This window comes from Podarcis raffonei, chromosome 18 (genome assembly GCF_027172205.1).
Source record: "Podarcis raffonei isolate rPodRaf1 chromosome 18, rPodRaf1.pri, whole genome shotgun sequence".
Lineage (NCBI taxonomy): Eukaryota > Metazoa > Chordata > Lepidosauria > Squamata > Lacertidae > Podarcis > Podarcis raffonei.
In genome coordinates, this window is record NC_070619.1 from 480,988 (window position 1) to 491,599 (window position 10,612).

General features: G+C 54.2%; 1 protein-coding gene across 1 annotated transcript in view; it reads right to left on the reverse strand.

The window, feature by feature from the left end:
* The window catches only part of LINGO3 (leucine rich repeat and Ig domain containing 3), a 41,536-nt gene extending 31,892 nt beyond the window's left edge, over positions 1-9,644 (reverse strand). The window contains exon 1 of the mRNA XM_053372809.1: positions 9,557-9,644. The gene's annotated coding sequence lies outside the window, so the exon portion shown is untranslated. The remainder of the gene's footprint in view (positions 1-9,556) is intronic.
* Between the last annotated feature and the right edge of the window lie 968 nt (positions 9,645-10,612).

Here is a 10,612-nt window from a genome sequence, read left to right on the forward strand (position 1 = left end):
TTCCCAGAATGCAACAAAATGTTGCCAGTTTCCCTAAGAATTGTTATCTGTGCTGGATAGCACATATATAGGCGATGGCTGACATAGCCTCAGCAGGTACCTCTGGTCAGGAGAAGAGCCTCCCCAACAGAGCCATCAACTTGCAAGGAGGGGGTCCAAGGGGCAGAAAGGGATGTACTTAGGAGGGGGTGAATTTGGGAGCCAAGCTCAGCAGTTTCTGTGCTCCATTTCCTTCTGGAATGCTCTGCTTGACTACTAAAATAAAATTTATCACCCACCTTTTGACTGCAAAGTCTCCAAAGGTAGAAAGCAAACATGCCAAAATTTCATGAACTCCAGTAAGAACTAATTGGAGCAAGGGGGGGGGGAATAGCTCTGTGGTCCTCTAGATGCTGTTCAACTGCACTCTCAAAGCAGTGATTTTACATAAAGCAGTACAAATTATGCCTAGGCCCTAGAGTTGGACTCCCTGGCCTTTATGACCACCCGGATGACAAGAACCAGGCAGCTGGTTGCTGTTACTTGAGTCAAGGAAGCAGCACATTAAGCGTGGCACATTTACTAAACTTGCCTGCAACACTGAATACTCTGCAGGCTCAAAAAGATTATTGATCATTAACTCATGCTAAAGGCACCACAGAATTGCGGGACCCTGGCAAGGGTCTCCTGCCATGGGGCGGGGAGGGGTCTTCAAGAAGTTCCAGCCAGTCTAACTGTTAAACTCTGCAGTTTGGGCCTTGGGTGTGCAGCCACTGGGGGCCAAGCCTCCTGCCCAGGTTCCACCTTTTTCCTTTTCCTGCAGTGCAAGATTCTGCTCTCACTGCACTGACCTGATCCTGCATCAAAAGCCAAAAAGGAGCGCAGCAAATCCAGGTCAGGGCAAAGGTCCTGGCGCAGCCTTGCACACATCGGATGTTAGTGAAAAGAAGCAGCCTTTGTCCTCCCCTTGCAAACACCCATGGTTAGGGAGTCCTGCCCACCCCACCCCCAGCACTGCAACTCAACAGCAGCCAAGGCCCACAACTCAGCAGGGCCCAGTCTCCAAAAGCCCACCCCAGGTCAAATGGCCAGTCTCAGCCATCCAGAATAAGCCTAATCCCTGGAGGCAGAGAGCTGGCCTGAGAAAATGAATGGTTCACACCACAGCAAGCCTCATACAGCCCACCCCACAAACAGCCTTCCTGCTACCCCCACAGCAAATGCTCTAAGCCCTGAACTATTACTGGGAGCTATTACTGAGGGAACAGGGTGCAAAAACACATTCTGGATTTCCAGGTCTCTCTTCAAGCAAGAGGAGCCACTCCTGGTGTCCCAAGCCATCCTTGCAATTTCCTGGCAGCCATGGTGGGATGGCGGGGGGGAGCAGTTTCTTCCCCTGCTGCCTGTGCAGGAGCTCTTTTCTTGTCCCCAAAGAACATTGGCTGCTGGTGGCCTGCTAGCTGCCGTCTCCAAGTGAGGCAGGGAGCCCAGAGGAGAGCCAGGAGGAGCATCCATAAGCAAGCAGTTTACAGCTCCTGATACTGTTAGTCGAGGCAGCGTGCTTTTCCACAGGCCTGCCGGCAGCTGTGCCTCCATGGATGTTTTGCAGCTCCAAGAGCAAGTGAGAGAAGGTTTGGGCTGCTCCCGCCAAGCTCAAGCTGCCCCCATTTCTTTCTCCAAGCCATTTCTAGGCTGTTTCTGAGGATTGCTGATCCAAAGAGACTTACAGCATAAAAAGAGACAAGCAGCAACCACAAGGCATGAGTAACTATAAAGTCAATTACAAAAAAGAAAGGGAGAAAAGGGCAGTTGCTGAAACCATGGCAGACATCACAGCCAAGCCCCTCAGAGGACAGCAGCTGACCCCACAGAAGACCCTTGGGGATCGGCCTCTCCTGGCTCTACCATCTCCTCAGATAAAGGTCTGAGCCACCAATCAGAGCATTTGGGGGGGGGAGGCAGAGGACTACGCAGATCGTGGCCACAATAGTCACAGCTCCACACACATTGCACACACCTGCGAGAGGCACCTGGGTGCATCACGACCCAAGGACTGCCTGAGCCCTTGGAAGCCCACCACTGCCAAGGCCTGTGGCTCGCCTTGTCTTGCTCAGCTCCATTTTCTACCTCTTGCTTCCAGTGCTTCAAAGAGGCACCGCTGGTTCCCTGCCTGCTTTCCACATTTCAGCTCCCACCTGAAAACTGTCTCTCCTGCCACCGCTTCCTCTGGGAACATTCATCTGGAGGTGGCAGTTAATACCCAGTCTGCAATCAAAGGTGGAGTAAGAGGCATCACAATGAATCACAGAGCCATGGCTTCTGCCTCATAACACACACACACACACACACACACACCCCAACATCCCTCCCCATCTCCCTTAGGGAATCCAAGCCTAATTGCTTTATGGGGAGGATCTCTGATACCAACTCTGGACTCTCCTTCCACTGCCGCCACCATCCGCCCTGCCAGAAAATGTCTGCTTCAGCTGTGCTTCCCCCCCAGCAAGTCCCAGGCGGGCTTTGCTTCAGAAAGACCTGATTCAGGGGTCCAGCCAAGGAGATGAATGGGCTGGACAGGTGGGCTGGCTCTTTGGACTACCCCTTGGAGTGGTTGGGCCAGTCCTAAGGCCACTGCTCAAGTCCCCTCCATCACTGGAAAGATGGCAGCTGAACTGCCTCTCCCAAGGAATAGCACTTGGGGAGGGGGACACTATTGCCTTGCAAGGCTTGCAGTGAATGAAGTGAACCTCCCAGGGTTCACACCCACCATTTTCCAGAGGTGTAGCCATGTTGGCAGCAAAAGCACCAGGAGCCACGGAGGCTCCCTCCCAACCGTGGGGCACCTGCAGGGGCCCCCACCCCAGTCTCAGCACCCCCCGCACATCCTCAGCGCTGACCAGATAAGCCACAGCAATGCTGACATTTCCACAGCAGTACCTGAAAGACCAACCAGTTAAACAAATCAGCTTTTGGCGGGGGACGAACGTTTTCTGACAGTTGGCAAGTATTTGTTTCATACATTTATTTACTGCAAATAAATGTAAAATACTTGGGAGTGCAAAGGATTCCAGGGTGTATACACCTAGGTGTAGCATGAAGGAAGAAATTAAAAGGAACTGACATACAAAAAATACAATCTGTCACCATTCACAAACCATCTAGCTAATTAACATCCAAAAACTGGAATAAAACCTGCTATCCTGATTCAGGAGTGGGTGATAGGACTTCAGTCTTGCAATTCAAGCCCCTGAAGTGATGCCCTCCCAAAGCTTTGCTGGTCTTTCAGGAGTCAAGGCAAAACTCTTGCCTGACTCAGCCTGCCCCCAAGGGCTGCTCATCATGAACATCTCTGGGCTGCTCCAAACTGCTTGGCGTAATGCTAGCTGGTTCTGGTCCTGCAAAGACTTGACTCCGAGTAGGAGGAGGAGGAGCCCGCCCCCTGCCATCCCTCAGCCTGTGAGGGGAACATGGAAGGGGAAATGGAGACCAGAATAGCATCATCCAGTGACAGAAAGTATATCTGGTTTTTCAGAAGCGTTTCTTCAGGTGGGCGTCAGCTTGACAGGCTCAGTGTGGCAGGGAAGGAAGGAAGGAAAAGAAAGGGGATGCTTGTTTGGCAGCAGACCCAGGGCCTCTTCCCTGTACCTGCTGCCACAAACTGCCGAGCGAGGAGATGTGGTGGCAGGACCCATGCTCTGTGAGGGGGGCAGGAGCCCCTCTGCCCACCTCCGGCTCCTGCAAAGCAGCTGATCTGCCTGCCTGCCTGCCTGCCCTTTCACCTTGCTGGAATCTGTAAGAAATGCAACTTGACAGGCAGTGTTCCAGCGTGGGAGAGCTGCTCTCCTCAGGCCTGGGGGGGCGTCTTTGTGGGGCCCCAAAGGAAGTGCTTTTAAAGTGCACTGATGTGATCAGAACAGAAAGGCGGAGAGAAGGCAGTGGGGGAGGCTGTGCCGGTGCAGGCTAGAGGCCTGGCTGTTGGGCAAAGGGAGGGCAGGAGGGCAGAAGTGTGAGGAGCTCATTCTACTCTCGAGTAGGACCCTGGCAGAGACACATGCCTGACTGGCATGTTCCCTCCCTCCTGGTCGATCGTTTGGGAGCTTCAAAAGCTTTCTTCTGCCTGAGCATCACAACGACTGATGCCAACAGACATCGGCACACTTAGGGATCCGCAGAGTTCTTGCAGTCTGCGTAACAGACCTCAGCAACTCAGCATTTTGGCTAATCTACTTTATTTACAGGGACGCGGGTGGCGCTGTGGGTTAAACCACAGAGCCTAGGACTTGCCGATCAGAAGGTCAGAGGTTCGAATCCCCGTGACAGGGTGAACTCCCGTTGCTCGGTCCTTGCTCCTGCCAACCTAGCAGTTCGAAAGCACGCCAAAGTGCAAGTAGATAAATAGGTACCGCTCTGGCAGGAAGGTAAACGGCGTTTCTGTGCGCTGCTCTGGTTCGCCAGAAGCGGCTTAGTCATGCTGGCCACATGACCCGGAAGCTGTACGCCGGCTTCCTCAGCGAGATGAGCGCCGTAACCCCAGAGTAGGTCACGACTAGACTAATGGTCAGGGGTCCCTTTACCTTATTTACATATAAATACACACGGAGCACTGGAACACAGTAACACAAACATCCTGTCTCCGTCACTTCCCACACTGTGGAGTCAAAACATACACCGTCATGTGATAGACAACAATCCCATGACTGCAATCATTCTAACAAGAAGGTCCTTAGCCCTTGGATGAGAATACCAAGCGTGGGGTGGGGGGCAGACACCGTTCCTTCCACGCTCACTGAATCATGGGTCAGTGAGGGGGGAGGGTTGGCATCCTGAGACTAAGGACCCCACATGCCAAGACAGTGGGAATCCAGGGCCCGGACTTAAGAGGGGCAGAAGCCTGGCGAAAGGTGGATTTTCAGGAGCAGCTAAGTCCCCCTTGAGAAAAGAAAGTAAGTTCATTGGTCCTGTTCCAGAGCCACAGGCATGGCTGTGGCCTGCCGGCCTGCCTGCTGGAGGTGCAGCTGTGGGCCAGATGAGCACCTGCATGCAGGCGCGGGGGGGGGGGCTCTGTGTCCCACGGGGACTCCTGCATCTTTTGCATGCTGGAAACTGGCACCTCCTGTTTCAAAGGCTGAGAAAGGAGGTGTCTCTGCCCTCCTCCCACACAGAGACTAGCAGCTGCCTATTCCCAAAATGGTACGAGTGGGGTGGATGGAACAGTGGAAGCAGCACCTCTAAGGGGTCTTTGGGGCCTCTGCTCAGGTGGTGGTGGGAGAGATGCTCCTGAGAGTGGGGGCCCAAAGGCATGGCTGGGTGCTAGATGGCTCACGGATTCAGAGAAGTCACCCAAGGGGAAACCTTAGAAGGGACACCATTGAATTGGTACTTTGTGCTCTGTGAAGGAAAGAGACTCTTTGCCATTTGGGATTGGGTGCCAAAGCCTGGGTTGCAAAATGGTTGATTTTTGCTTTAGCAGTGGAGAAAGGATTCTGAGCAACGGTTTGCAAGCACTACGCTGAAAGGAGAGCTTGCAATCTCTATCACATTTGCCCTTCCAACAACCTGGTGAGGTAGACCATTAACCAACATCTCCACTTGGCCCATGAAGAAAAGGAAGCTGCCCCATGCACAGCATCCAAGTCCCACTTGCTCCCGGTAGACCAGGCTGGGGATCAAAGCCTCTCAGAGAGGAAACAGGGTGAGGTTCACAAGTAACTCAGAGCTCTTTGTCATGGCTAGCAGGGCAACACTTTGGGAAACTGCCATGCTGAAGTACAGTGGTACATACGCTTCAGGTCACAGACTCCACTAACCCAGAAATAGTACCTCGGGTTAAGAACTTTTCTTCAGGATGAGAACAGAAATCGTGCAGCGGCAGCATGGCAGCAGCAGGAGGCCCCATTAGCTAAAGTGGTGCTTCAGGTTAAGAACAGTTTCAGGTTAAGAACGGACCTCTGGAATGAATTAAGTACTTAACCTGAGGTACCACTGTATTTGTTTTGTCAGAAGAGGTAAACTGCAGATAAACACTTTAAAAATAGCCTCCCATAAAGCTTAGGCAGTCATGGCCAGAAGTCAACTTGATGTTCTCAGCTGAGCCATCCATCCCATCCCTCCCCTCTCCTTCTTTGCAGCACTTTCACCTGATGTGATGCCTTCGCAGCTGCTCTAAGCGGAGATTTGAAAGAGATATTGAGTCAATATGAAATCTAGTCTGTTTCCATCTCCCCCACTTCCAAGACACTTTTCTTGCAAACACTTGCTGGTCTCTTCCCAGACTTCTTATTTTTCAGAATACATTTTTTTAAAAGACACAATACTTGGACAGCATAGGTCGAGGGAGCCGGCGTACAGCTTCCGGGTCATGTGGCCAGCATGACTAAGCCGCTTCTGGCGAACCAGAGCAGCGCACGGAAACGCCGTTTACCTTCCCGCCGGAGTGGTACCTATTTATCTACTTGCACTTTGGCGTGCTTTCGAGCTGCTAGGTTGGCAGGAGCAGGGACCGAGCAACGGGAGCTCACCCCATCGTGGGGATTCAAACTGCCGACCTTCTGATCGGTATGTCCTAGGCTCTGTAGTTTAACCCACAGCGCCACCCAACAAAAACATAGAGGTCTTTAAAAAGTGCAAGACAAATTCATGGGGCAAGCAGGTCAGCCAGTGCTGATGTCAGCTGAAACAAGAGCCTCCCAATTCAGGGAGAGCTTAAAACTTCATGGCGAACCAACAACAAAGCAAGCCATCTTCCTTTGGCCCACCATGATTTCTGCCAAGGCAAGTGCTGGGCAAAGTGGGTCTTGGTCCTGAACCAGGAAGGAGCTGGTGTTCTCCCCACTCCTTGGCCAGCTGAGATATCCCCCATCAGTGGGGCCTGAACTGGTCTAGGGAGACCCCCACTCAGATGGTCTCCTTTATCCCTCTCCCCCACCAGCTGCCAGACCTGGGTGAGGTTCACTGGTGTTGCCCATGGCTCTTAGGAATAACGGAAGTGGCCTTATTCCAAGTCCATCTTGCTCAGCACTGCCAAAACTGACCGGCAGCAGCTCTGCTGGTTTTCAGCACTGGAAATCTCACCATCCGGATTGAACCTGGGATCTCCTGCATGCAAAGCAGAATGCCCCCCTGATTTGGATGCTTTAGCTGTGATTTCTGCATTGTAGAGAGTGGACTAGATGACTCTTGCAGTCCCTCCCAATTCTACAATTCTATTATTCTAAGGCAGAATGAAGTACAAACAAGCAGGAAATGGCCTCCTCCTCCTTTGTGGCCCCAGAGCTGCAAGCCGGCTTCCGTACAGAGGAGCCCCCTAAAGCTGCCCACTGCGGGGGTCCTAGAACAGGCTTGCCTCTGCATTGCCTCATTTCTCCAGACCAAAAGATTTCCCAAAAAGCAGAAGCAAGTCCTCCAGACTGCGAGGAGCACAAACCAGCCATGAAAAGACCTCACCGCACGGATCCATTCAAGCCCTCACTCTCTCATGCTTCTAAATACCAAATACAACTTCATCCAGACAGGCCTGTCTCTTTCCAGGCATACAAATTAAAAGGGAACTTCTCAGCAATGGGAAATGTGTCCAGAAGCGATTAGCGAGCAAAAAACGATGCTGGGGTGTTGACAGCTAGTGATCCAAACAAAAAAGCCACAAAGCATCTCAGGGAGGGGGTGACAGGAATCAGAGGAGAAGAGGCCGTCTCTGTAGCGAAGCCAGGCTGCTCACGGCACTTCCTTGGAGATCAGACACAACTCAGGCGATCTGCAGTGAGGGCTCTGGAGGTTCCCCTGCCCCAACTCTGCCATGGGTTCTCCCAATCTCCACCAGAGCAGTAGCTCTGAGGACGGGGTGCTGAAGCACACACAGCATCCTGAACAGCGCTTTGCACACCAAATGCAGCACCTTATCACCAACAGTAACACTCAGGCTTGTCTCCCGGAAGAGCAGTGCTTGCTCATTTCAGCTGAATCAGTTTCCAAAGGAAACTGCCAAAATAACCTGGAAAGCTGGACAAGTTGCCAAATGAGAAACAAACCCAAGGCCATCTTCTCACCATTAGAGCAGGTTGGCAACCCTCAACACTGAAAGGTGCTAGTCCAGGACCACTGGATGTGGAAAGGAAGCCAGAGGAAGCACTTGGCCAGGTAAGGCCATCAAAGAGGCAGGAAACGAAGACCCTGAGCAAGAACAGTGACAGCAGCAGCATCTACCAAAAGGCCAGAAGGCACAAATATTCTCCACTGGGGAACAGGAAACCAAACATCTGTTCCAGCCTTCAGTTAGAATATGTGGGGGTGGGTAGGTAGGTTGGAAGGTATGTATAGATGCAGAATAAAAAAAGCAGCCATAAATATCTTTATCAAGGCATCTTAAAATGAAACTTGGAGGGAACCATCTGTGCCCTAATTCACAATTTGCATGCCTCACAGGACTGTCTTGCAGCTCTTTATAACTCACAGGGATTCACAGGGACTCTCACACATGCACCAACCCCCCCAAAAGCAACAACTGCTAAGCACACTTGTGGCCTGTTTTATGGCACTTCCTGGTGTACTAACTGTTTTGGGTCCTTCAAAATTCAGTCTTAAATGAAGAAGGGAAGCCACCAGGACCCATGAACATCAGCAATTCAAACTCGACCAGAGGGTCTGATGACTTCCTAGTTCAAGTTATTCTAATTGCAGAAAACACCACAATCACCAAGAGGCTTGTGGCAGGCAGTTCAGGATGACTGATATACTGCAGGAGAGGGGTTATGGGCTGTATGGGGAGGGGCACATCCTGCTCCTTTTGGGGGTTATTGTCCACTTTTGCCCCCCCCCCCTGCTCTCAGCTCTCACCTGTGGCTCCTGGAAGGTGTCTGCATGTGACAGAGGTCACAATTCCAAGAACAGCCTAGGGAACACAGTGGGACTTAGGGAGGCAAGCATGCAAGCAAGCACCATGTTGATGATATTGGGCGAGTCTGGATCAGGGCAGATTGTGCCCAGCTGTGACCCCCTCAGTGCACAATTCAAAGAGGTTCCACACAGATTAGAAACCGTTACTTAAGAAAAGTGTGTGCGTGTGTGCGCTCACCCCCAGCACAAGGGGAGAGCTCCCCTTTCACGTCCGCAGCACAGATTTGCTCAAGATGAGTCAGGAGCAGGACCCAGGAGTTCTGTCTCTCCTCTCCCCTCCCCATCACACCATGTGCATTGGAGCGCACGAGGCGCCGCAGAGAACCACCATCTGTGTGCAGGGAGAGAAAAGGCCCAGTATTTGCAAGGGGAAGGGGGGAAGCGCTCAAAGGAGGCAACAGGGTCCTCGGTCTGAACAAATGGCAGGGAGGATCTGGAAGACCAGAAGAGCCCTGCAGCAACCGAATGAGGCCAAAGGAGGCCCACTTCGACCAGCACCCTTCATCTCCCCACGCAACTCACGGGGACGCCGACAAGCAGACGGGAGGGCAGGCGGCCCTTTCCTCCCTGCGGCTGCGCAGTCGCCTCTCCCCGATGAGCGCCCCCTTTGAAGCGCGGCGACGCTGCTCAGGATTGCGCCCTTTAAAAAGAGCAGGAGAAAGGAGCGCCAGATCTGAGGAGGCCTCACCGAGTGGCAGGGACGCGGATTCCCGACTGAGGTCCCTGGGAGCCCGCACAGATCCGCAGGGAAAGCAGCTCTCCGAGCGCACGCGAACGAGGAGCCGGCACAAAGCGAGGCCTGGACAAGGCACCCGCCTCGGGGCTTTTCTCCTCCCGGCCGCTTTCTAAGTCCGCTTCTCCGGTCCAAAGAGCCGGGGCCGCTGCTTCCAGGCCCTGTCGGAGCCCCGAGTTGTGGCCTCGCTTGCTGGGGAAGGGGCTGCGTCGCCCTCAGCCGCCTCGCTTCCTTCCAGGAGACCCTCTCCCGCTCGCCCTCCGAGACCTTCCCGCCCCCCGCCCGGCCCTACCTGGGCGGCTGCTCCCCGCCGCGCCTCCAAGCCCGGCCTGCTCTCCGCGTCGCGCTCCACGCCGGGCAGCTGCAGCGGGGGCGCGCGGGGGCCCGGCTGAGCGCGCCCCGGAGCCGCCGCCGCCGCTCGCGAGTCCCTCCGAGAGCCCTCGGGGCTGACTCCGGAGTCGCCCGGCGGCGCGGCGGCCAGGGAAGGGAAGGGCGGCTTCCCACAAACGCGACGCTCCGGAGCAGCTTTGAGGGGACCGAAAAGAGCACAGCAGCTGAGCGCGCGCCCCGGAGGACTTGGTGGAGGCGCTTCCGGGCGTCGGCTTGGGGGGGGGGTCTCTAGGGCATCAGTGGCGCTCAGAAGTCTGCCCGCCCTCACCCCATTTGATCCAGATTTACCCTCCGGGGAGCCCCGGCCCAGCAGGGGGCGCCCTCGCTCCGTCCCGCGGAAAGCAAACCCATTGCCGCGGGCTGGACTAGATGACGCTCGAGGTCGCCTTCCAAGGCTACCTTTCTGGGCTGACCTATGCCGCTGCCTTCCCAGCCCCCCCAGGCCCCCAGCTGACTTCCTGTGGGCCTGTGCTGAGAAATGGAAGCAAGCTTTAGGGAGAGGGGGCCAAGCTAGGGGGGTGAAGAGAAGCCGGGAGAACCAGCCTGAGGCCTGAATTAGCGGGGGGGGGGGGCTTCCCCCGTTACTTGAGGGTGTGTGAGAATTGGAAAAGGAGTGGATAA